This window comes from Pleurodeles waltl, chromosome 2_1 (genome assembly GCF_031143425.1).
Source record: "Pleurodeles waltl isolate 20211129_DDA chromosome 2_1, aPleWal1.hap1.20221129, whole genome shotgun sequence".
NCBI classification, from domain to species: Eukaryota; Metazoa; Chordata; class Amphibia; order Caudata; family Salamandridae; genus Pleurodeles; species Pleurodeles waltl.
Window position 1 is genome coordinate 246,475,240 of NC_090438.1, and position 26,466 is coordinate 246,501,705.

At 43.7% G+C, this 26,466-nt stretch overlaps 1 long non-coding RNA gene across 1 annotated transcript; it reads left to right on the forward strand.

Moving 5' to 3' along the window:
- Nucleotides 1–24,546: 24,546 nt before the first annotated feature.
- Nucleotides 24,547–25,733, forward strand: LOC138258669 (uncharacterized). Its single transcript, XR_011198493.1, has 3 exons — nt 24,547–24,650; nt 25,275–25,335; nt 25,491–25,733. It is a non-coding gene; the product is annotated as an uncharacterized lncRNA (long non-coding RNA).
- Nucleotides 25,734–26,466: the final 733 nt, after the last annotated feature.

Genomic DNA, 26,466 nt, shown 5'->3' on the forward strand with positions numbered 1-26,466 from the left:
TGCCTATTAACTACAGCTAGAGAAAGGCACCATTGACAATACACAAGTAACTGCTTCAAACATGCAGCAAAGCAATATTCCACAAGACAAAAACACACCAATCCTCGAACATATAAAACCTCTGATACTTTAACCCCTTCTGTGCCGCAGACGTAGTGGTTACGTCCTGCGGCACAGTGCTGCTGTGCCGAGGACGTAACCACTACGTCCTCGGCACACAGCCCAGAGGGAGCGCTCTCGCTCCCTCTGTGTGCTTCCCCCCACCCCCCCAAAGTCAGGGATGGAAGGGGAAGCCCTTCCCCTTCCACCCCCGACCCCCCCACCCCCCCATAATGACGTCAGCGCGCGATCGCGCGCTGACTTCATTATGGGGATTTCGCCGCACAGGAAGCCATTTGCTTCCTGTGCGGCGAACGGAGAAGAGGTGAGTTCCTCTTCCCGGTGGGTGGGGGGTTTGGGCTAAAGAGGCACCGGGGGAAAGGAAAGGCTTTTCCTTTCCCCCGGTGTTTCTTTGAGCATTCCTGCTGCCCGATCGCATTGCGATCGGGCAGCAGGAATGCCCACTAGACACCAGGGATTTTTTTTTTTGTTGTTCTTCACTGTTTCTTGTTTGCGGGGAGCGGCCCCTTGGGCAAGGGTCGCTCCCCTTGTGGGGGCAATTAGTTACGGTCATTTCTGCCCCCCTTGGGGGCAGATTGGCCTACTTTTTAGGCGGATCTGTCCCCAAGGGGGGCAGAAAACACTAGATCACCAGGGTTTTTGATTTGTATGTGTATTTATGTGGGGGGGGTGCCCCCTTGGGCAAGGGGCGCCCCCCCCCAAGGGGGCAGAGAACTGTTGGCCTTTTCTGCCCCCCTTGGGGGCAAATCGGCCTATTTTTTTTAGGTCCATCTGCCCCCAAGGGGGGCAGAAGCCACTTAGGCACCAGGGATTGTGTGTGTAGTGGATGGGGGGGCGCCCCCTTGGGCAAGAGTCGCTCCCCTTTGGGGGGCATGTCTTTTAGGGCCATTCTGCCCCCCTTGAGGGCAGATCAGCCTATTATTTTTAGGCTGATCTGCCCCCAAGGGGGGCAGAAACCACTAGAACGCCAGGGATTTTTTTTTATGTGTTTATTTTTGTGGGGGGGCGTCCCCTTGGTCACGGGCGCCCCCCCCAAGGGGGGCATTGACCTGTTGGCCATTTCTACACCCCCTGGGGGCAGATGGGCCTATTTTCTTAGGCCCACCTGCCCCCAAGGGGGCAGAAGCCACTTAGGCACCAGGGATAGTGTTGTGTGTGTTTTTTTTGTTTTTTTTTGTTTGAGGGCTGTCCCCTTTGGCAAGGGTCGCTCTCCATGGGGACACAGTACTAAAGGTATTTTTTGGCTTCCTTGGGGCAGACAGGCCTATTTTTTTAGTAGGCCCATCTGCCCCTATGGCAGAATCCACTTAGGCACCAATTTCTAAAATGTTTGATGGTGGGGTGTTTGTCAACTGAAGAAGTCTTTGCATTTGTGATAAAAAATGTTTTCCTCCTTTTTGTTCTAGTTCAAAGCTTTTGCTTTATTTGCTGTGGCTCCTTGCGGTTTTGGCGGTGGTTGACCTGCAGTTTGCACAGTTGCATGTTTTAGGTAAGTAAAAACAATTTACTCCAAAGGAGTATTGTTGCCATGCATGAATGACATGTTTGTAGGGGGTGTACTAAATGCAGGATTGTGTGTGAAATTGTCCTTAGGTTTGTGCACAATGATATTTGTTTTGTCTTATTTCTAATTTGCCTTTCTTTCTTTCTTTTTAGTGGGATATCATTGGTGATTGCTGTGTAGTTGCTGGTGAATCAAGCTTTTTCAGGCAAGTGAGCGGTATAGTTTTTGAGTTTGTAACTCTTACTAACAAAGCTACACTTTGTTACTTGTCTTACACAGTGCTGGTTGTTGGTGGTGAATTTGTCCAGTTAATTTTAGCAGGAGAGATCATGGCTAGCCGCAGGATGACCGCTCAGCAGGTGGTTGGTATGCTTTTTGAGTCACAGTCTGATCATGACTATGAGACGGACTCTGCATCTGAGGCAGAGGAGGAAGTCAGAGATTCTGGCAGTGATGTTTCTGTTGGAGGGAAATCTTCTGATGATGAAGCCACACTCAGTGCAGATGAAGGTTCTGTTTTAGAGGAGGACATTGATGTGCCAATAGTGCAGCAACCTGGGGCTGAAAGGTTTCCCGTTAGAAGACCTGATGTCTGGGTTGCCCCAAACATGGAGCAGCCAGAGTTGCCTGCCTTTACTGGTCTCCCGGGGTGTAACGCCAATACAGAGAACTTTATGCCTATCAATTTCTTTGAGTTATTCATGGATGATGTATTTTTGGAAGAGATTGTTGAGCAGACTAATTTGTATGCGGAGCAGCATTTGAGGGACAACGCTGCTAGACTTAGGCCACACTCTAGAGCTGCCCAGTGGATTCCCACAAATTTGGAGGAGATAAAAAAGTTTTTGGGTTTGACTTTTTTGATGGGGTTGATAAGGAAGCCGTCACTGGCTTCTTATTGGTCTACTAGTCCCTTGATGGCAACAGCTATATTTCCAGCTACCATGAGTCGTAATCGGTATTTGCTTCTTCTTAGGATGCTGCATTTTGTTGACAATGCATTAGCCTTGCCACGAGATCACCCAGATTTGGACCGTCTTTTTAAGATTAGGCCTGTCCTTGATCATTTTGTAGATCGGTTTTCGGAGGTCTAGGTTCCAGGCAAAGAGATAAGTGTGGACGAGTCTTTGGTCCTCTTCAAGGGTCGTTTGGTTTTTAGGCAGTACATTCCTAGCAAAAGGGCACGATATGGAATTAAATTGTATATGCTGTCTGAAAGTAGGACAGGATATGTGTATAGTTTCCGTGTGTACACTGGTAGGGATTCCAATATTGACCCCCCTGGTTGTCCTCCCACTTTTGGAGTTACTGAGAAAATTGTCTGGGATCTTGGTAGACGACTGTTCAACAAAGGTCACCATTTGTATGTAGATAATTTCTACACTGGTGTGCAGTTGTTCAAGGAATTGTTTAGAGTGGACACAATTGCTTGTGGCACAATCCGTTCTAACCGGAAAGGCTATCCAAGGGAGCTTGTCTGTAAAAAACTTGAGAGGGGACAGTGCTGTGCCTTGCGGAACGAGGAGCTGCTAGCTTTGAAATTTTCAGACAAGAGGGATGTCTACATGCTAAGTACCATCCATGATGAGAGTACTTCCCCTGTGACTGTTTGGGGCCAGGTTGCTGAAGTGCGCAAACCTGTGTGCATTTTAGATTATAATAAGCACATGGGAGGTGTAGATAGAGTTGACCAGAGGTTGGAACCTTATACTGCTATTCGTAAGTCTTATGTTTGGTATAAGAAGTTAGCACTTCACCTCTTCCACTTAGCAACCTTCAATGCTTTTATTGTGTTTAGGGATAGGTCTCCAGGCTCAAAGATGACATTTGTGAAATTTCAGGAGTCAGTGATAGAGAGCCTTATTGTGGTGGAACAGGCCAGAGTTCTTAGAGAAGCAGTGGTGGAGGATGTGGCTAGATTGAAAGATCGCCACTTTGCTGAGCACATTCCTCCCACACCCAAAAAAGACTTTCCAGCTAAGAAATGTAGAGTGTGTTTTCGAAGAGGTATCCGGAGGGAGTCTCGAATGTACCGCCCAGATTGTCCTTCAAAGCCTGGGCTGTGTGTTGGTGCTTGTTTTAAGAATTACCACACCCAGAAGAATTTCTGGGAACAACCATGAGTGTAAACTCATGTCTGTTTTGTATTTTCATGTGTTTAGTTTCATGGTTAGCATTTCTGTCATGTTCTTAGTTAGAGCTTTTGTGTTTGTTGTTTTGTAATTCTTTCTACTTAGTTAGGGGTTCCTCTGTTTAAAAAAAATAAATATATATGATGCCATTGTGTGTGGAGTGGGGCTTGGCTGAGACTGTACATATTGACTTGATGTTGGCTACTGCAACACACTGCCAGCCAAACACCAGTCCACACACTCCCATCAGCTGGTGTGATTGTTGTATCAGGCATGTGGGCGTATGTAAGTGATGGGCCCTTGAGTGGCGCTGTCTGTCGATGTGAGTGTTGTAATGTGCTGGGCCCGTGGCTGGCGGTGTGAATGGCCTTGTGTGTGTCATGTATGAAAGTTGTGTGAATGGGCTGTAAAGCGGTTGGTGCCTTGTCGCGGCTTTACAGCTCACGAGCTGTGAGTCATTGGTTCAGTTTTTTGCCTTTCAGTTACTAACAGTGCTTTTCATTTTTGTGAAAGCTCTTGTTAGTAAAATTTGATCCACTGAACCATCACTCACCCTCGTGCCAAATCCAACCAGTATGTGTGGTAAAAATGACCAAACCTGCTCCGCTGTAATCAGGCGTCGCAGCACACCTATGACACACTAGGTGCCTCAGGTGGGACCCCGATGATGAAGCATGCCACCAACTTGGTTGGTGGGTGAGGGGTCTTTTTCACATAACCTAAGTGTGTTTCTTTTCAAAAATGTTGTGTTTGGCACATCACGGACGTATGTGGGCACATCAAAACGATATATTACAAAACTACCTGTGTTTGGGGGGGGAGAGGGCACCTATGTTTTTGGTCCTGTGTGCGGCCTTCATCTAGGGAAACCTACCAAACCCAGACATTTTTTAAAACTAGACACCCCAAGGAGTCCAGGGAGGAGTGGCTTGCGTGGATCCCCCAACATTTTCTTACCCAGACTCCTCTGTAAACCTCAAAATGTGCTTAAAAAAAGCATATTTTCCTGACTTTTCTTCGTACGATCACCACTCCAGCACAAAATTCCTACTCCCCAGTGTTCCCCTCAGTCTCCCAAATAAAATGAAACCTCACGTATGTGGGTCCCCAAAGCAGAGTCAGTCTAAAGATGTATAAAAGAATATACTCGCAGTACTATCCCATGTATCTCTACAAGTTTTGGGCCTTATTCTGTTGGAGGCACCTGGCCCACCCACACAAGTGAGGTATCATTTTTATCGGGAGACTTGGGGGAACGCTGGGTGGAAGGAAATTTGTGGCTCCACTCAGATTCCAGAACTTTCTGTCACCGAAATGTGTGAAAAATGCATTTTTTTTAGCCAAAATTTGAGGTTTGGAAAGGATTCTGGGTAACAGAACCTGGTCAGAGCCCCTCAAGTCACCCCATCTTGGATTCCCCTAGGTCTCTAGTTTTCAGAAATGCACAGGTTTGGTAGGTTTGCCTAGGTGCTGGCTGAGCTACAGGCCAAAAACTACAGGTAGGCACTGTTTTCAATGAAAAAATGTGATGTGTCCACGCTGCGCTTTGGGGCGTTTCCTGTCGCGGGCGCTAGGCCTACCCACACAAGTGAGGTATCATTTTTATCAGGAGACGTGGGGGAACGCTGGGTGGAAGGACAGAACCTGGTCCGAGCCACACGAATCACCCCATCTTGGATTCCCCTAGGTCTCTAGTTTTCAGAAATGCACAGGTTTGGTAGGTTTCCCTAGGTGGCGGCTGAGCTAGAGGCCAAAATCTACAGGTAGGCACTTTGCTAAAAACAGGTCTATTTTCTGTGATGTGTCCACGTTGCGCTTTGGGGCGTTTCCTGTCGCGGGCGCTAGGCCTACCCACACAAGTGAGGTATCATTTTTATCGGGAGACGTGGGGGAACGCTGGGTGGAAGGAAATTTGTGGCTCCTCTCAGATTCCAGAACTTTCTGCCACAGAAATGTGAGGAACATGTGTTTTTTTTAGCCAATTTTTGAGCTTTGCAAAGGATTCTGGGTAACAGAACCTGGTCCGAGCCCCGCCAGTCACCCCTCCTTGGATTCCCCTAGGTCTCTAGTTTTCATAAATGTACAGGTTTGGTAGGTTTCCCTAGGTGCCGGCTGAGCTAGAGGCCAAAATCTACAGGTAGTCACTTCGCAAAAAACACCTCTGTTTTCTTCCAAAATTTTGGTGGTGTCCACGTTGCGCTTTGGGGCGTTTCCTGACGCGGGCGCTAGGCCTACCCACGCAAGTGAGGTATCATTTTTATCGGGAGACGTGGGGGAACGCTGCGTGCAAGGAAATTTGTGGCTCCTCTCAGATTCCAGAACTTTCTGCCACAGAAATGTGAGGAACATGTGTTTTTTTAGCCAAATTTTGAGGTTTGCAAAGGATTCTGGGTAACAGAACCTGGTCCGAGCCACACAAATCACCCCATCTTGGATTCTCCTAGGTCTCTAGTTTTCATTAATGCACAGGTTTGGTAGGTTTCCCTAGGTGGCGGCTGAGCTAGAGGCCAAAATCTACAGGTAGGCACTTTGCTAAAAACAGGTCTGTTTTCTGTGATGTGTCCACGTTGCGCTTTGGGGCATTTCCTGTCGCGGGCGCTAGGCCTACCCGCACAAGTGAGGTATCATTTTTATCGGGAGACGTGGGGGAACGCTGGGTGGAAGGAAATTTGTGGCTCCTCTCAGATTCCAGAACTTTCTGCCACAGAAATGTGAGGAACATGTGTTTTTTTAGCCAAATTTTGAGGTTTGCAAAGGATTCTGGGTAACAGAACCTGGTCCGAGCCACACAAATCACCCCATCTTGGATTCCCCTAGGTCTCTAGTTTTCAGAAATGCACAGGTTTGGTAGGTTTCCCTAGGTGGCGGCTGAGCTAGAGGCCAAAATCTACAGGTAGGCACTTTGCTAAAAACAGGTCTGTTTTCTGTGATGTGTCCACGTTGCGCTTTGGGGCGTTTCCTGTCGCGGGCGCTAGGCCTACCCACACAAGTGAGGTATCATTTTTATCAGGAGACGTGGGGGAACGCTGGGTGGAAGGAAATTTGTGGCTCCTCTCAGATTCCAGAACTTTCTGCCACAGAAATGTGAGGAACATGTGTTTTTTTAGCCAAATTTTGAGGTTTGCAAAGGATTCTGGGTAACAGGACCTGGTCCGAGCCACACAAATCACCCCATCTTGGATTCCCCTAGGTCTCTAGTTTTCAGAAATGCACAGGTTTGGTAGGTTTCCCTAGGTGGCGGCTGAGCTAGAGGCCAAAATCTACAGGTAGGCACTTTGCTAAAAACAGGTCTGTTTTCTGTGATGTGTCCACGTTGCGCTTTGGGGCGTTTCCTGTCGCGGGCGCTAGGCCTACCCACACAAGTGAGGTATCATTTTTATCGGGAGACTTGGGGGAACGCTGGGTGGAAGGAAATTTGTGGCTCCTCTCAGATTCCAGAACATTCTGCCACAGAAATGTGAGGAACATGTGTTTTTTTAGCCAAATTTTGAGGTTTGCAAAGGATTCTGGGTAACAGAACCTGGTCCGAGCCACACAAATCACCCCATCTTGGATTCCCCTAGGTCTCTAGTTTTCAGAAATGCACAGGTTTGGTAGGTTTCCCTAGGTGGCGGCTGAGCTAGAGGCCAAAATCTACAGGTAGGCACTTTGCTAAAAACAGGTCTGTTTTCTGTGATGTGTCCACGTTGCGCTTTGGGGCGTTTCCTGTCGCGGGCGCTAGGCCTACCCACACAAGTGAGGTATCATTTTTATCGGGATACGTGGGGGAACGCTGGGTAGAAGGAAATTTGTGGCTCCTCTCAGATTCCAGAACTTTCTGCCACAGAAATGTGAGGAACATGTGTTTTTTTAGCCAAATTTTGAGGTTTGCAAAGGATTCTGGGTAACAGAACCTGTTCCGAGCCACACAAATCACCCCATCTTGGATTCCCCTAGGTCTCTAGTTTTCAGAAATGCATAGGTTTGGTAGGTTTCCCTAGGTGGTGGCTGAGCTAGAGGCCAAAATCTACAGGTAGGCACTTTGCTTAAAACAGGTCTGTTTTCTGTGATGTGTCCACGTTGCGCTTTGGGGCGTTTCCTGTCGCGGGCGCTAGGCCTACCCACACAAGTGAGGTATCATTTTTATCGGGAGACTTGGGGGAACATAGAATAGCAAAACAAGTGTTATTGCCCCTTGTCTTTCTCTACATTTTTCCCTTCCAAATGTAAGACAGTGTGTAAAAAAGACGTCTATTTGAGAAATGCCCTGTAATTCACATGCTAGTATGGGCACCCCGGAATTCAGAGATGTGCAAATAACCACTGCTTCTCAACACCTTATCTTGTGCCCATTTTGGAAATACAAAGGTTTTCTTGATAGCTATTTTTTACTCTTTATATTTCAGCAAATTAATTGCTGTATACCCGGCATAGAATGAAAACCCACTGCAGGGTGCAGGTCATTTATTGGCTCTGGGTACCTAGAGTTCTTGATGAACCTACAAGCCCTATATATCCCCGCAACCAGAAGAGTCCAGCAGACGTAACGGTATATTGCTTTCGAAAATCTGACATTGCAGGAAAAAGTTACAGAGTAAAACTTAGAGAAAAATTGATGTTTTTTTCACCTCAATTTCAATATTTTTCTTTTTCAGTTGTTATTTTCTGTAGGAAACCCTTGTAGGATCTACACAAATTACCCCTTGCTGAATTCAGAATTTTGTCTACTTTTCAGAAATGTTGCGGTTTATGGGATCCAGCATTGGTTTCATGCCCATTTCTGTCACTGACTGGAAGAAGGCTGAAAGCACAAAAAATCGTAAAAATGGGGTATGTCCCAATAAAATGCCAAAATTGGGTTGAAAAATTGGGTTTTCTGATTCAAGTCTGCCTGTTCCTGAAAGCTGGGAAGCTGGTGATTTTATCACCGCAAACCCTTTGTTGATGCCCTTTTCAGGGAAAAAACCACAAGCCTTCTTCTGCAGCCCATTTTTCCATTTTTTTTTAAAAAAATGAAATTTTCACTGTTTTTTGGCTAATTTCTTGGCCTCCTTCTGGGGAACCCACAAAGTCTGGGTACCTCTAGAATCCCTAGGATGTTGGAAAAAAAGGACGCAAATTTGGCGTGGGTAGCTTACGTGAACAAAAAGTTATGAGGGCCTAAGCGCGAACTGCTCCAAATAGCCAAAAAAAGGCTCGGCACAGGAGGGGGAAAAGGCCTGGCAGCGAAGGGGTTAAAAGAGATACTTTAAAAGAATCCATGAAACCTTTAATTTGCCATCCTGATCAATCCTCATAAAATCATTTAGACAGTGGCAATTTTCATTGTTTTGTTAGATAGCTAAAGAAATATTAACCATACTGAAAGATCCTCACGTGCATGAAGGGGATATGTGTACTGTGAAGGGAGCAACCACAGTAATGATACCATTCATAGCACTGATGTTTTCACAGTGGGCGCAATGTTTAAAGCACCTACTCTGCAAATATTTTTGTTTTCAAGAAACAAAACTGCCATTATAACAAAATCATGGCCACGATACCAGGGATTTGCTCCCTGGCCACCTAGGCCATTATTACCTGTCCTTACACATGTCCACTGTACATCAGACAGTAGACAGAGGTATGGAAAATGAGTGATAGTCACACTGCATTCAATATTGCAGCATGACCATTACTCTAACCTAGTGGCTCCTTGGTTGATGGGCCACCAAGGGCCCCTCCACTTTTAGGGAGGTAGGAGCCGTCCAGATTTGCAGTGGTACTTCACAAGGAATCTGGGAGTTATATTGAGAAAAGTACAAATAAAGAGACAATAACATGGCCAGTGTAAGAAAGTAGAGGATAGATCTACGGTGCAGGGACTGAGGAATAGATACTGGCAGGGCATAAGGACCAATCAGATTCCCCCTCCCAGGCTACAGGATGGGATGGGCACTTCCAGGGAACCACTAGCTACAAGCAACTGGAATAACTTATTGGCAAGCAATATGGTTCCTAAGGTAAGGTTCCTGGTTCTCTTGTTTGCACCTCCATTCGTATTACATTCATTTATATGACATTTCATCTCACTGATGTTCTATGTGGCATTTACCTGCAGTGTGTCACCCTACTTTCTCCTGTCTTTCTCACTTGCTGACTTGGAGTGAGTGTCTTGGTAAGGTCTGTGGTATTCACAGTCACCACTTAGAGCTTATGGTAAATCTATTGTGTCATTAGAGGTGAAGGTTGTCATTCCTATTAAACCGCTAAAGAAATGTATACTCGTTTCTTTAAAGATTTTACCCTGCTGCTGGAAAGCACATTCCATCTCCCCAGTAGCATTCACCTGGTGAAGTTCCACAGACTAGGGTCTGCAACAGTTGTATTATCTCCCTCTTCTGTCGTATAACCCTTCTATTTCTTTCATAGTGTGTTTGTTCTCCAGATATACATGATGTGTATTATAATCACTATATAGCATCACTCTCCATATAATTAGTTTTCTATCTTCTTACAAGGCTCTTCATTCTGAAATTGAAGGAAAAAGACCAAATAAACCCAAGACATGCAACAATTTTTGCTACACAGTATTAGCTGTGATTGAGACACGCGGACAGCAACATTTGATTTGTTGAGTCCATTTCAGAGTACAAAGTTATAGCTGGCCCATGAAAACTCAACTGCAATCTCAAAGTTCAACTTGTAAAGCCTGTAGCTTCATCAATTTTGAAACATTAAAGGAATGTTTTAAGCATTTTAATTCAATTCTGATGTAGCTTACCAAGCCCCAATAGCACGAACTCGATGTTCATAGCCATATAATAGTAACGTGATAAGAGAGACAGCACATTAAATAACACCAAAACAGCATTAATTTAGTAAGTGAACAAACTGTTTTCATTTGCAGTTGATACATACAGACAAAAATGGCATTCCTATAGAAATGATTAATACTGGAAATTATGGAAATGATCCTCTATCTGCATTGTGTCTGCATACAGCTACAGAGAATGTGTAATACTTTTCTCCAAATACTAACACCTTTGTTTTGTCAATGTTAGTTATGTGATTATTCAACTACACAAAAATGACTGGAAGCTGTGATGTTGCTCTGTATTTTAAATAGTCTGAGACTGAATAATGCCAAAACATAAACATATAAAAACATACTTAAATAAAGAACATCTAATTTTTGGAGATGTGTTTGTGTTATTAGTCAACAGCGAAGGTCCATTAAGGACAAACAAGATAGGCTAATTTAGGACCCTACTTAGAGATGTTGTTTATTAGTCTCTTAGAATAAAGGGTCGCATGCCACAATACTGAACATGAAAACAGTGATAGATAAAAAATGTATACATGAAAAACCTTTACATCTAAAGAAAAGGCAAAGTATATTATGAGTTAATTATTGTAATGATTGATTATATATAGACTTAACCTAATAATTTATATATTTTTAAACAACTCAAATAAAAATATTTCTTACAATTCTAAGGTGGTCATTCTGAGTTTGGCAGGCGGTGGAGGCCGTCTGCCAAACTCAACCCATCACCTGACTGCTAGTGCCGCCAGGACACCGCTGGCCCTATTCCAAGTTCACTGCAGGGCCGCGGGCAGAAACAGTGTTGCGATGCGATGAAGAGGACCTTCACATTGACGCCAAAGTGGCAGTGTAGCGGGTGCAGCAGTAATTGGTGCAGTGAAATGCACGATCGGGCTGTGCATGGGGACCCCAGGCACCCCCATTCTACCAGATTTTCCACAGCAGTGTAAACCACCATGGAAAGGCTGGCAGAATGGAAGTCGTAATCGGAGGGCACCGCTGGGACCACCTGGCTGGAGGCTGACTGCAGCCTGGCGGTGTCAGCAGTTTGACCTTGGCGGTCCGAAGGCCACCCCGATAGCCACCCCGAGTTTGGCAGTCTCAAGATCCGCCAACTCGGAATGACCCCCTAAGTCTGCAAAAAATATCTCAAACTTAAAAATATGTTTCTTAAAAATCTGGAATATAGTTTTCTTTTAACATGAAAATTATTTCACATAACATGTTTTAATAATAAAATGATTTAGGTAGTGAAAAGCATAATATCAGTTGACAGGAATATGAATACATTAAATGAAATATATTAATTAAAAACTACATATGTATAACATCGTCAAGGATATTGTGGTCAGAATGGTCAGAAATCAATTAAAAAAGATTCATGATTGCCATCCTGGTGGTTGATGTTAAACAGATTCTGCAAATGCCTATCTCTATGTGGCTGTTTTGCACAAATTATTTTTCTTAAATACGCTTTCGTTTCTATAGACATAAGCGTGGACAAAAATGACGATATATTACTAATTGAATCATCTTGATATTTGAAGCATGGATGCCTATATTAGTAGGACGACTGAGGAAACATCACAGACTAAAATTAAATAGAGCTGTTTTTTTAGCACTCATAGGGGCTACATTGAGATAATAGTTACCATTAGCAAATATCATTCAGACTACTTCAGCTGGCTCTACTTATGAAGAAGTAGTTAATTTCTCTAATAAAACAAAGTTAGTTACTACCATAACTATTTGGTGCCTGCAGCCTTTTCCGCGTGTGACATTACTGGGTATAGTTGCCAGCTGGACTTCGTTTATTCCTCCCAGACAAACCCACAATAGACAAATCAGGTGAATCTGGATGGGCCATCAGCTGGAATGAAGGGGGAATGAACCTAGGCACAGCCACATTTGCAAATGAATGGACTGAGTCCTGCCTTTACATGAAGGTTGCGTCAATGCTGCATTGGTTAGGAAGCCAGCTTGAGGCAAGCACAGGGGAGGCAGGGAACTTCAAGGACTTCCAAGGGAATTCTCCAGAACCTTTTCCTACCTCAAAGTGGGCACCTTATATAAATATTGGACCCTCAGCCACCACTTTTCAGTGCACCTCTGCACTTCTGGAAGGTTCAAAAGGACTGCTGTGCTGCTCTGCAAGAAGGACGTCTACTCTGTTTCCCTGCTGGCCATGTGCCTGCTGCACTGCTATATGAGATAAGTGCGGAACCTGCATCTTGAACCCAGGACCACTGGAGTTAATCAAGGGGATAGTTGGATTGCCTTCTAATCAGAGCCTCAGAGACAGGAATGACCTTGAACCATGCACCTAAACTCTGCTTGCTGTGAGTCCTGCCCATCAAGTGAAGCCACCCTAGTCCTGGACATTTGGAAGCCGACCTGAATGTTCTCTACCAGCCCAGCTGTGATACCCATCGTAACCGACGTAACTAACGTAACTGACGTAAAAAGACTCAGAGAACTGCAAAGCCTCACTCTGGAGCTGTTAGCCTCATAGGAATCAACTCAAAGTGCTGCAAAGCTCCACAAAACCATCAGTGCACAGCTTCGTTGAAGGTGGCACCAGACAATGGGAAGCCCCACAAAGCAACACCACAAGGGCTGTGCACCAGAACTTAAAGTATTTTGCTCAGTCACCAGACAGTGCTACATTGTGGTCAAATGGTAACTCAATTTCAATTTCCATTACTTGTATCCATGTGTAATAGCACATTCCTTTCTTAGGTTCGATATCATCCCTTGTATTGCACTAATGTAGAGTGTATAGTGAGACCTAGTATTTTTTGTTGTATGAGTATACAAAACAGTTGATGTTCAGAAATTGTATTTCCAATCAAGGCGGGATTTGTATGAATCTTTATGAGCGACTTTAGTATTACAAGCTCCCAACAGGAATGTACCATGTAAAGATGTAAACAACCACATACATCTTAAGACAACAATCGTAACTCATGGAATGAATTAATCAGCCAAGAAAGTAGGAAGTCCAATGCAATTACAGGCAAAATATCACTATATGAAATAATCCCTACATTGTATGTTATCCGCACAATTCATCATGAATATGAATTATTAGCAAATCTGTGCCCATAAGCTATAACACTGCTGTGAGTCATCCTTAACATTATGAGATACCATAATGTTCGGTGTCAGGGCAGTATACCGCAGAACATTTGCTTTTTGAGAGCTTGTTTTACTCAATTATTCTTTACCCCCATGATAGTTGTCTGATATGCAAAGTTAGCTTAGCCTTCTACCAGTCAGTGCTTAATTTGAGCCATTGGTTACCACTGGGGGCCACCAGGAATTCGTTTTTGGGAACTGACACTTATTTTTAAGCATCATTCATTTCACAAGAGCAACAGAGGGAAAAACAAACAATGAGCATAGATGAAGGAAGAAAAAGCTGGAAAAACATCACAAAGGAGGAAAGCATGAGAGGCAAGAGTGAGATAAATGGGAAGGTATAAGTCTGGTAGTAGAACAAAGAGGCATCAAAAGTTTAAGACAACCAGCCTTGGTATTCCTACAAACTTTTAATTGTACCGGCCACAATCATCTGAGAAGAGCTATGGGCGCCGGCACTCAGTATTTCCCAAATTGAACATTGCTCCCAGTGTTATCATTACACCATCCTTAGGCCTTTCTGTACATCACCGCGCATCACTCTTCATGCAGCTGAAGTACATGCCTATTGTGTTCAGTAGGCCTACTTAATTACTCTGACTGAGTACTGCAGCCTTATCTTCTGTGTATGCCAGTGTAAGCATACTAACTTAACAACTAGAATGCCAAAGCTTTTCAACATCCTATATTATTTTTTCCTGAAATGTCTGTTTCATACACCATCATACACTTCATGCTCCTTTAACTAATTCTTGCATGTCTTTTTCAAATCTGCTTTCTCTCTTTCTCCCTGTTTCCTGTCTTGCTCTTTCTTTCTTATTGTTTACCCTTCACTCTGGGTCAAAGTCAAATTTTATTGTTTATCTCTTTGCCCCAAAAGAGGGTGGCTATATGTCCCACCTGATGCCAAAACCCAAAAGTAATCACTGATCAGCACATTGTAGTTTTGCTTTTACAAAGTGCCATTGATGGGACACATTTAGTGCATTAACATGTTACATAGAGAATACATTTGGAAGGTATTGGATAGTAAGTCAGCACTTCTGCCAGGATTGTGCCAGGATGAATGGTAAAACGTGCATGACAAGTGCCAAAAACCAATGATGTAATAGATTGAAGTGGATAGTTGATGAAAAACAGCCTCCCAGAATAAAAGAAGCTAAACATGGGTGTCACATGACATTAGAGGAAAGACTATAAATTGATCACCAAGCTATTTGAGATAGAAAAGGGACTGCTGCTGCATTATTGGATGCAAGGTCCATTAGGCTCATTGTTTGGTTGTTGCTCTGGGTTCTAGACTGACCTGTGGATTGTTTTTAATTAGCTTCTCTTACTTAATTTAAAACATTTACCAATCAAATTCTATAGCACACATAGAGAAACATGAATAGCTGTTTGTAACTAACAGTCTTGAGATGTAAATTGCATAACTGAAAATGTGAGGACTTGAGGCACAGTGTTAAAGAGAGGAAAGGTGGTTGTCTTTAGGCATGAAATTCCTTAATTTGTGGAAATAGAGATAGAGGAAGCTTTTATAGTAAAAATAAATGCATGTGGCCAGTACCAGGGTGAAAGAAAGTAAGGGTTATTTGTTTCTGAAGTGTGAAAAGCAACTGTGAATTTGTGGCATGTATCCTAAAAATCACCATGGTCATAAAAAAAGGACTTCATCACTGCCTCTCTGATTACAGGGCATTTTGCCTGCCAAAATTATATTAACAGTGCTTGGTTTAGTGGATAGCAGCTTGGATTAGCATACCTTTTGACCAGTGTTCAAACCTCACCTGGAGAAAAAAACGTTTTTTGAAGTTGTTTTTCATTTTTTTTTTTTAAGTTATCCAAATGAAAGAGGTCCCATTGTAAATTGACCCCTGGCACTGTCTGAACGATTTGTGACTTATTTAGTTATGGCAGTGCATGCTAGGAATTTGTGACATGCTATGGCATGTAGAAGGGGGTGCAAGGTTTGCAGTGAAAGAAATTCCTTGATCTGTGGAATTAGAGATAGAGGAAGCTTATATAGTAAAATTAAATGCATGGGGCCAGTACCAGGGTGAAAGAGAGTAAGGGTTATTTGTTTCTGAAATGTGAAAAGCAACTGTGAACTTGTGGCACGTACCGTAAAAATCGTAATGGAAATGAAAGAAGGACTTCATCACTGTCTCTATGGTTACAAGACCATCTGCCTTCTAAACTACATATAGCAGTGTTTTGTTTAGTGGTTATCAGCATGGACTTGAGTTGCTTTTTTGACCAGGGTTCAAACCTCACCCAGAGAAAAATCGTTTTTGAAGTTGTTTTGCATATTTTTTTTAAATGTTAGCCAAATAAAAGGAGGTACCATTGTAAATCACCCCCTGGCACTTACTGGACGATTTGTGGCCTATTTAGTCATGGGAGTGTATGCTTGAAATTTGTGACATGCTGTGGAATGTTGAAGGGGGAGCAAGGTTTACAATGAAAGAAATCTCTTAGTTTGTGGAATGAGAGATAGAGGAAGCTTGTATAATAAAAAAATAAATGCATGGGGACAGTGCCTGGGTGAAGGAGATGAAGAGTTATTTGTTTATTAAGCGTGGAAAGCAACTGTGAATTTGTGGCATGTAAGATAAACATTGCCATGGGATAAAAATGCTTAAGGTATGCAAACAGGTCCTTTGGGTAGTTGGAATAGAATAGTGGTTGATATCTAGTATAATGTGCCTTGTCTATTAAAGTTCAAACCTGACAGGCATAATACTTTTTTTATTTATTTTTTCCTTTTTTTTTGCTTTATTTAGTTTACCTAAGAGAAAAAGAGCCCTTTGGAAAACACACACTATCATTATCTGCAATTATTCATGAAAAAGCATGTCAGAAAACTATGACATGCTGTGGCATATCATTACACATGGAGAGAGGAGGAGGGAGAAGGAGGGACAAATGTGGAGGAACACACCGTACTTAGCTCCCTATAACTCAAAATACACAAGAAAGTACGGGGTTCTCTTAACGAGGGCGTCGCGGATATCAGCGTAGCCCTGGGTTGTATGTGTTCCTATTTGGAAGGGTAATGTCAGTGAAATGTCAGTAGGTAAATGCAGAGTGCATGCGCGGGGAGGAACAGCGGGGGAAGGAAATTCCTTTTACGGACTAGGTGGTCTCACACACTATATAGTGTCATGCTTCATCATTTGACCACCTAGACCCACCCAGGTAGGACAGTGCCACCTGGGCGGACTCAACCTCTCTGTTAAAGGAACAGGAGGGAGTGCGTAAATAAACTTGTTTCTGGAAAGATCGGGATCCAGCTAATCTACTGAAAAAATTAAAAACACCTAGGCAGACACCTGTGAGGAGTAACAAATTTAATAGTGGTATCTGACTGGTGTAGTTAAAACGGGGGTTGGGACACCTCTGTGAGGACAAGGACTCACAGGGTCACCTAACTAATAGCCAACATGTTTCTGCCCTCAGAAGTGAGCCAATGAAGGTCTCGGGCATTCGTCAGGGCCTAGGATCCCTACGTCTCACGTTGGAGGAAATTACTCTATGTGAAAGTCAAAGAGTGTGAAATAAAAGGTCTACCTTACCCAAGGAATTACCTTGAGGCGGCCTATGGGGGATAAACAAACAATTAGAACACTAGTGGCACAAGGCACTGCAAAACCAACTAACTGCACGCGTGTCAAGGGGATGCATTCATGCACGTAACACATATGTTCATAATAGGCAAAATACATGCGTGGAGTGACCAAGTGGGTATATCTATCTATACAAGTGGACAGTCCTACCACAGCAGGGAATTACAATTCTTACCCTTTTCATAGAGGCTGTTAGCCTCTGGTATCCAGGAGGGGGAGTGTCCCCTTATAGTCAAACACTAAGGGAAGACATTGAAAGAGACGGACACAAAGACAAAGTGAGGAAGGGGAGGGAATAGGAGTAGCCAGGAACGATACAGGGGGGCACTAGGGGGGTGGTTCCCACTAGGAACCCACTATCATTGCTAAAATAAAGAGATACTGCTTAATAGAAAAAGTAGTAACCCGAAGTGGCTATAGATAATAGTCATAAAAACAGGTAGAAAGTAAGATTAAAATTGAAGAGGGAAGGCTTATCTGTGCTGCCTGTGACCCGTGCAGCCACTCACTACATCAAAGGGGACGCTCGCTGTGCGCCTATATCGTCCTCTCCTTGGACCGCTTGTGACAAGTGGCTTAGGGAGAACGGTCTATTTATGGCTGTAAGATGTTCCAGGTGCACCCTGTTAACGCGGTAATTAGAGTTCAATTCAAGTCAATCACCGCCGCGGGCCTTTTTGCGTTTCTGACCTCGATATGGTCGCCGTAATGGCGGGCGCCCCAGCAGAGCCGGGGCGCCGGCATGAATGCGAGTGAGTGCTCGGGTGGGGCCCAGCCCGGAAGAGTTGTGGTATATGCCTCACACGAGTGGAACACGTGTCACATGGCAGACTCAGGCTTCAACCTCTGTGCCGGGCACATATGAAACGTAGCAGTATTTGCCATATCTTTATATTTAAAAAAAAAGTTATTTCTCTCCGGAACAGCTCACTCACTAATCGGTAGTGCTATCCTACCTTTCTAACCTTTTTGTCCTAGTGCTTTTACCGCTATACAGTGAAGGAACTAGTGGGGATGTTTACATAGCAACTGTTATTCTGAATGCCCGTATTTGCCATTTGCTCGCTTTTGTTTTTCGTTGCAGCTTTTCATACCAACTACTGTGCACGACCTATTACTCGATTGACATCTGCATCAACGAGATAATAGCTGTATCGTTTTCACGTCTGTTTTGAAATCTGCAGGACCTGGACAACGTTCAAATTCTTTCCCACCCATATTGAACTCAACATCCTGTCAAAAGGAGCAGGTGGCTCCTTAGGGTATATTTCAACACGCCAATCATTCTTACGTTAAGTGCACCCTCTCACCATTTTGTGATTATTTCCAGGTAATATAGCCAACTAAATATTCACAGTATAGTACAGAAGGGACTATTTGTCGTGACAACTTTGTTTCACTTAGTTTGGAAAGCATCTTCCATAAAGCACACGTATATGCTTGTTCAGACTTATCAGGGACTTGACTTTATTCTAAAGAAATGGGTCCCTTGGTGGCCTAATGATAGTGCTGCAATGTTTGAGTATAATGTGGTAGGGGTTTGATTCTCCTCAGGGTTACACTTTTTAATTTTTCAATAATACGAAATATCTGATGCTAAATTCTCTTTTAGACTTAAACTTTGGAGGGAACTATGATTCAATGAGATAGTTAATTAAGATCTAAAATAGAAAATGGTGATGTGAGAAAACAGGGCTGATTGCAGAGGTCCCCTCACTTTTTGCCCCCATTTTTCACTTTTGGCTGGTGTTTTCCTGACTCTGATGGTGCTCTGGGTACCTCTAGCCAGTCCCGGGGCCTGTGCTCTGTGTAAAATCAGTATGAAAATTAGGCTAATTATAATTGGCTAAGTCAACCTACCTATAAGTCCCTAGTATATGGTCGGGCATGTAGGTTTAGGGACCCTAGCATAGGTGGTGCTCCTATAGGTGCACTTCTGAGGTGCCCAGTGTCATTTCAAAGGCTGACCTGCCTTGCTGGCTGCTTTTAAATTAAAATTACATGCAAATTTGACTTTGGAATTAAGAATAGTTCCAAGGTCTTAAACTATCTTATTATTACATATGTCACCCCTAAGGTGTGCCCTATGTGCCCTTAGGGCTGGGTCCTTGTAACTATGAGCAGGGAACTTATAAAAGTAGTTGTATTAACCCTGGTGAGATAAAATCGCCAAATTTGTTTTTCTCTCATTTTAGTGAATGGCTTCCAGAGGCTAGAATGGGGAGACTTTTTTATAATTTATAAAGTCCCCTAAAGGAGAGATACCTCAAGTTTGGTATCAAATTAATTCTTATAATAAATCCCACAAGGCAAGACTGCCCTGATGACGTGTGAAGTAGCCTGAGCTGAACAACACCAAGGAATGAGCCTGTGGGAGGAGATCGTCCCTCAGCAGATGGGGAAGCAGGAAGGGGGAAAGGCTGCCAAACTGGTCTTAAAAGGCAGGGAAGGACATTTGGAGTAGCCCAGCACCTGCCTCACATTCTGAAAACCGAGACAATTAGGCCCCCCCCTGAATAGATTAGGAGGGGGGGTGTTTAGGATTTTTAGCCACACCAGTGGTCGGGCTCAGCCAGATGCAACCTCAAAAAATCATTTTCAGCCATGATGGATTTTTGAGGAATGTTGCTCCCTGGGATTGATTTTTGCCACACTTGTATTATAAGAGTCTGTGTGAATGGTTGTATGGGTGAGTTAGCAGATGTAATTGCTTGTATGGATGTGTGAATGGGTTCGTGAATGGTTGTTTGCATGTATGGATGTAAGTTCGTTAGCTCAGGTAACTATAACTGCTGAATTTCATTGGTTTATTTTGAGTGAAATGTGAGCTTAACTATGTCTCTGTAACTTTTGATTTTTTTTCAGTGAATTTCTAAGTTTTTTTTACTTATTTTCTAAATGTAACCTCTAACCTTTGACAGTGAGTGTGAGTGCCTAGGTGTCTCAGATGGCCTGTGAGTGGGTGCATGAGTGTCTGAGTCTCTAAGGGGATTTGTGAGTGTGAAAATCTGAGTAGGTCTGTGAGTGAGTACATGCGTATGAGTGTATGAGTATCTGAATGGGTCTGTGAGTGCATGAGTCTGAGTGGGTCTGTGTAGCTGTTTGAGCCTATGTGGGTCAGTGAGTGGGTGCATGAATGTATGAGTGGATCTGTGCTTGAGTACATGATCTACCCATGTATCCAACAAGAGTCCACAGTTTTGCACAAAATGTCTACCCAACTGAAGTACTTTTGACTGTTTAGTTAGTCCGACCCTTGTTGGGTAAATGTCCTGTGTGTTCCACACTACAGTTGCAAAATGGACCACAAGGAAATATCTCCAGTGACCTTGTGTGCATTTTGCAGTGTGATTGTTTCTCTGGCCTCTTTCTCAAGAATTCTGTGATACCATAAATCCTCCGATAGAGAGACCAACAAGACTACAAAGACATACATCTCCAACAAACCAGGGTCCTTTCTCTTTGCTTTATGATGTAAGTACCTCTTTGTTCGGTAGGGATAGCCTCCTATTCCTCAGCATCAAGAACACTCCACCAAAATCAACAGTAAGAGCACTGGGGTCCCCTTTGCTAAACTGTCCATCATCCTGCAAAAGGTGGGGCGATGTTTGCATACTACTAAGGTGTGTGGGCCAAGGGAGGTGGGGCTTTAAGGTGATTTGCATATTTACATACTTGTAACAATTTTAAGGGAGAACCATGTGCTCTGCTCTTACCAAGAGGGGACAAGGAAGAACCCATTTGTCACAGATTGCGCTCCAATAGATGCAAATTGATGAAAGAAATGTTTACCTTCATGAAGGATTTCAGATAATTTTTCAATATGCAGTTGTCAAGTGAACACGCTTGCTTTGCCTTTTTCAGGCAGATAGGATTATTTGTCCTTTGCAGAAGTGGAGCTCAAACTGGGGCACCTGCTTCATTTATATTTGTTATTGCTTCCTTTTGAGGTTTCATTTCTGCAAAATGACCATCATGGCAAGAACACCTCATCTGCATGTTTATCCAACAAGTGTCCACAGTTTTGCACTACATGTCTGACCAACTGGAGTACTTTCTACTGGTTAGTTAGTAAATGCTACCTCATTGGGTAAATGGCCAGTGTCCAGGAGGGGGACCATGTGGCCCTCCACCCCTGGCTCATTTCGTCCCTAGGGTCCCCATCCCACGGGGCCCAACATTATTCAATAGAGGGGGACTGCTTGGCCCTCCTCCACAGACTGATTTCAGCCACAGGTCCCCTGGGGCCCAGCCAAATTTCCTGGGTGCCCCCCCAGGGCACCCAGTGTACAATGGGACTGTGGGGGGGAACCTCAAGGCTCCTGCGGTTCCATCCAGCTCCAGGCTGCCTGTAGGAGCCAGCATTGCTTTTACACACAGGGAGCTGCTTAAGCATGCAGCTCCCAGTCTGCAAAAGCAATAATTTAATCTCTTTCCCTGCCTGCATGTCTGCAGGTAGGGAAAGAGATGCAACCTCTGCTTCCAGTGGATGAGAGCACCTTGCCTGCTGGAAGCAGAGTGTTTGCTCTGACTAGACAGGAGCTGTCAAAGCTCCCACCAAGTCAGAGCAAACAGCCATGTCCAGGGCTCAGCAACCAGGGACATAGCAAGAAATGGCCCAGGAGGACGGCGATCCCTAGGGCCATCTATGGCTCCTAGAGGGGGGCTGCATGGCCCCTTCCTTCAATCTTAGTCCAGGATAGGTGGTCGGCCTTCCAACTTAATTTGCTATTTAGTGCCAGGGAGGACACAGTCCTTGGCATTTAGCCCTGGAGTGGTGGTAGTCCCTGGTGCTGCAGGCGGGCTGCGTTGCCCCCCCCCAAATTTGTTTGCTATTTAGCCCCAGGAGGTGGTGGTCCCTGGGGCTGTGGGGGAGGCCGTATGGGCCTCCTCATTACAAATAATTTTGCCACACGGCCCCCAGCATATTTTTCATAATCTCCCCCAGGATGTGGTAGTCCCTGGGGCTCAATGAGCCTTAAGTCGGGGGCAATGTGTGTGTGTGTGTTAAAAAAATCAGCCTTGATGTTGTCTTCTCCTAGGCTGTTTGCCTACTTTGCCTCTCTTTTGTTGATCTATTTTGTTGGCCTTAGGACTCTGGGCACTTTACCACTGCTAATCAGTGCTAAAGTGCATGTACTACCTCATCTAGGGGCCAGATGTATCAAGGTTTTTTGCATTCGCAAACAGTGCGAAAGCCCAGTTCAGAATGTATGAAAGACATTCTGAACGCAATTTTAAGGAATCGCTAAAATAGCGATTCCTTAAAATTGCGACCCTGTTTAGAGAGTCGCAAATTGCGACTCTCTAAATAAGAAATCGCAAATAAGGATTCCTTATTTGCGTTTTCTTAGCACTAGTATGAAGCCATTTCTAAATGTGATTGGGGCATTTAGGAATCGTTATTTACCACTAGGTTGAACCTGGTGGTAACCATGTGCAAAATGTAAAACTGCTTTTTAAATGCATTTTTAAAATGTACGTGTAAAGCACACATGCCCTTTTGGCATAAACAACAAGTGATGGACGGAATGCTGAACAATGTCAAACATTCACCCCCAGTACAGAGATTTGGGCCTAAATCCATCGTTTTTTTGTTTTCCATGCCATTCCAGTTTGGACCCAGCCATATGCAAATCAGTCTTGACCCTGTTCCCCATGGGAACAGTCCAGCCCAAACTGCCAGGCCAGGTCTTCCCTGGACTAGAAACAAGCATCCTGGGACCGGTTTCAGGGTTTCACCCTCATCAGCCAGGCTAGCTTGAATCCAGTGGCATGAGAAGCACAGGACACACGTCTGGTCATACTCATCTAAAAACCATTGACAAGTCTTGAACACCTATTTCATTACATATCACCCATAAGGTAGGTCCAATGTAGCCAACAGGGCAGGCTGCCATGTAATTGCATGGCAGGATAAATATCTTTGTTTCACATGTCCTTGTAGTGAAACTACCAAATTTGTTTCACTACTGTGAAGCCTAGCCCTCTCATAGGATAGTATTAGAGATTCCATATTATTACATTTGATAAAGTGTAATTCCTGATTGAAAAGGAGTAGACCTATCATGTTCAGTACCTGAGGTTGTAATATGTCCTCTTTAATGGTAAAGTCAAATTTAGTATTATAATTTGGAAAATGCCGCTTTTATAAATATGGCATTTTCCTGCTCTTAGCCGTGCGTGCCTGCAGCCTGTCTTCAATACACGTCTGAGCTGGGCTGACTGCTGGTTTCTGCATTCCCTCTAGGCAACATCGCACAAGGGAAGGGTAGGTGTGAATGAGTGGCCATCTGCATGTTGATGGGTCATCCAGGCAGGATGTGAGGAAGTAGCTGACATAACACCTGAATATGATAATCAAAATGATAATCAAAACACAATAATCAATATTCGATGTGGGCGTTTGACAACGAAACTCAGTATTCATAACTTCAATGCCAAGCACACTCCGGATGACCTCTGGTGGATCATCCTAGAAGTTGTGCAGTCACCCACGAAAACACTTTGAAGAGTCGAACAACATTGAATGTTCAGATTGGGCACACACATTCTGGGGCTGAACGATGAGATACCCTGGTTAAGTGTTGCGGGGAGTTATAGATGATTATTATGTTGTCTAGGCTCTTGACTTTCCCTGACAGTTATGGGGTCAAATCCATTTCTGTAGTACATAACACTGGTTTTGGATTTCGATACCCTTGGCATTAAGGTGGCTACCATTTCTGTAGCACATATTATGACTTGGATCTCTACACCCCCGGCATCATGGCAGCTACTTTCTGCTGAGCTGCACCTTAAAGTGATGTTTGGTAATTACATGAGACCCCGCTATTCGAGAGACAACACACCAATTTTTATAAAATTATACCTTCCACTTTTTGCAGATTTGTGCCTGAAGAAGTAGTATTATTTTGTTGCTCTTTGGGTTTTTTCGTCACTTTTTTCAATTTTTTTCTTTTTTTTCGACTTGTGAGCCTGATAAAAATCCTTTTTAGCTAATTGAAATCCATAGTTACATCTCTTCCGTTAAGAATATACTCAGAAGAACCGCCTTTTCCAATTTCAAAAGTCGGAATAATCCTTCTTACCCCATGATAGTTTTGTCATATTAGCAGTATTTTTTTATCCTTTCCTGCCACGGAATCCACAGTCCCATTTTTTGTGTCAGTAACTTCGGTGGCGTGTGTACTTGTGGGGTCTTTTTTAGTCCTCTCTCTGTTTCCGTGATCTTCTGTCCTAGTTGGTCTGTGATTGGATGGCATAACCTAGCACGTCCTTCAAAATCGGAAAGACGGCGTCTTCCCTAGGCACAACAAATCACCGGAACTCCCTCAGAGGTAAAACACGACTTGTTTTTCCCATTCTGCGTATTTTCTTTGGTGTACTGCAACAGCAGTACCCCTGCGACCAGCAGCAGCATAGAACCTGCTTGGTGGGCAATACAGGTTGCATGTGCTGTACCTTTCCGGTTGCTTTTTTCGCTTTTTTGTGTGTTTGTGTCGGTAGTTAGCGTTCTAATGAACATTACTTTTACATTAGGTATGGGGTTTCTTTAAACTCCAGAACTAGAATCGATTACCTCGCACCACCTTCTGGTCTCACTGGTCTTTAAACGCAATATTGGTTTATATGTTTATTTACATAGATCTCATGCCTGCAGTAGGGTTTCACAAATAATAAGGTGAACGAGAGTCGGTTCCCCATGCTTGATTTAACGGAACCGATTGCTTGACTTGTGGAGATGGCATCTGTTTTTCCTTGGTGTATCTGACGTATGGAGATTTTGTGTTGATGCATGCTCCTTTTTGCCTTTAGAATGCCATTCTATGCGGATGATGTGCTAATGTGGCATTGTGTGAAAATGGAGAGTCTGAGATATTTCCAGGCTATTCCTGCTTAGGCATTTACGTACAATTAGCAACTTTCTCAATTGTTGTGGGCATATTTATCCCTTCCTTCAGGAAACATGGCAAATCACCAGGACTTCCTGACTTAAAAGATACTTTGCCCCCAGATGAGGTGGTAAGTTTGCATTAACATCCTATTTTCCTTTCTGTCATTCAATTGAAGCATATCAATTTCCTGTGTCTTCTTTATCTTGCATATTTACGTTTTAATTGTGTTGGTATTTAAAAATACTAGCATCATACTTCAATCATATTGTTTTTTGATTCCAGGCTTGGGAAATGGGCAGGAGCTCAATAAATAAGTAAGTGAGTACAATCTCACCTTTAGTTACCTGTGCAATATCATTAATTGTTCCATTTTTGATTGGAGAAGAGTAATGACAGTCCTGAAGAAGCGCCAATAGATCTGTTATGATGCAAGTAGGCGCAAAGCATGTTGACTTTTTGGTAGTGACAGAAACAGCACTACCAACCACATACTTTTGAAAGAGTAAAAGGCCATTATTTAAAATATTTTTTTGAGGAGAGTTGAGTCATTTTTAATTGCACATACATTTTGTATATTTTTCCTTTTCTCTCCACTGGTTTGTTTAAGTTAACTCAGAAGTTGGCTTGGTGACCCCGTTTAGGGTCCTGTCAGACATTGCAGCCTGATGATGAAACCTGAGGGCTCCTGCTTCTGAGAGGGCCTAGCTTCTGTAGCAATCCTATTCTCATTTTCTAAGGAATTGTTTGTTATGTCTTTTGCAACAGTGTACCTTTTTTGATTATCATGTTATGAGTAGGGAGGTCATACACTGGACCAATCAACCTCCCAGTCCCCCCCTCACTTTTTGTGAATAACACCTGAATAAGCAGTGTCCCGTTTCCACACAAAGAACTGACCAACCCACTACAGTGAGTCTGGCGACAGAACATTAACAGAAGACCTCTGTGCATTTCAAAGACCCCTCTTTGAAGTAACCCCCAGTTCAAAGGCACAACTGCATAAAAGAACTGAACATTTGACACTACCAGATTAGTATATTCTGCAGCTGTGGACACTCTGCCAAGAAGGACTGCTGTGCTTCTACAAGGACTTTTACTCTGATAGACAAGATCCCGCCACCCATGGACACCTCCACTTCTCTATCGCTGCCACTATCTCTCTGTTCAATCCTTGCCCACTTCTTCTTGAGAGCCAACTTCTCTGCCTCCAAAGCTTTGTGGGCTACCTGGGCCTCAAGTTCCCTTTTCCTGAGGTCAG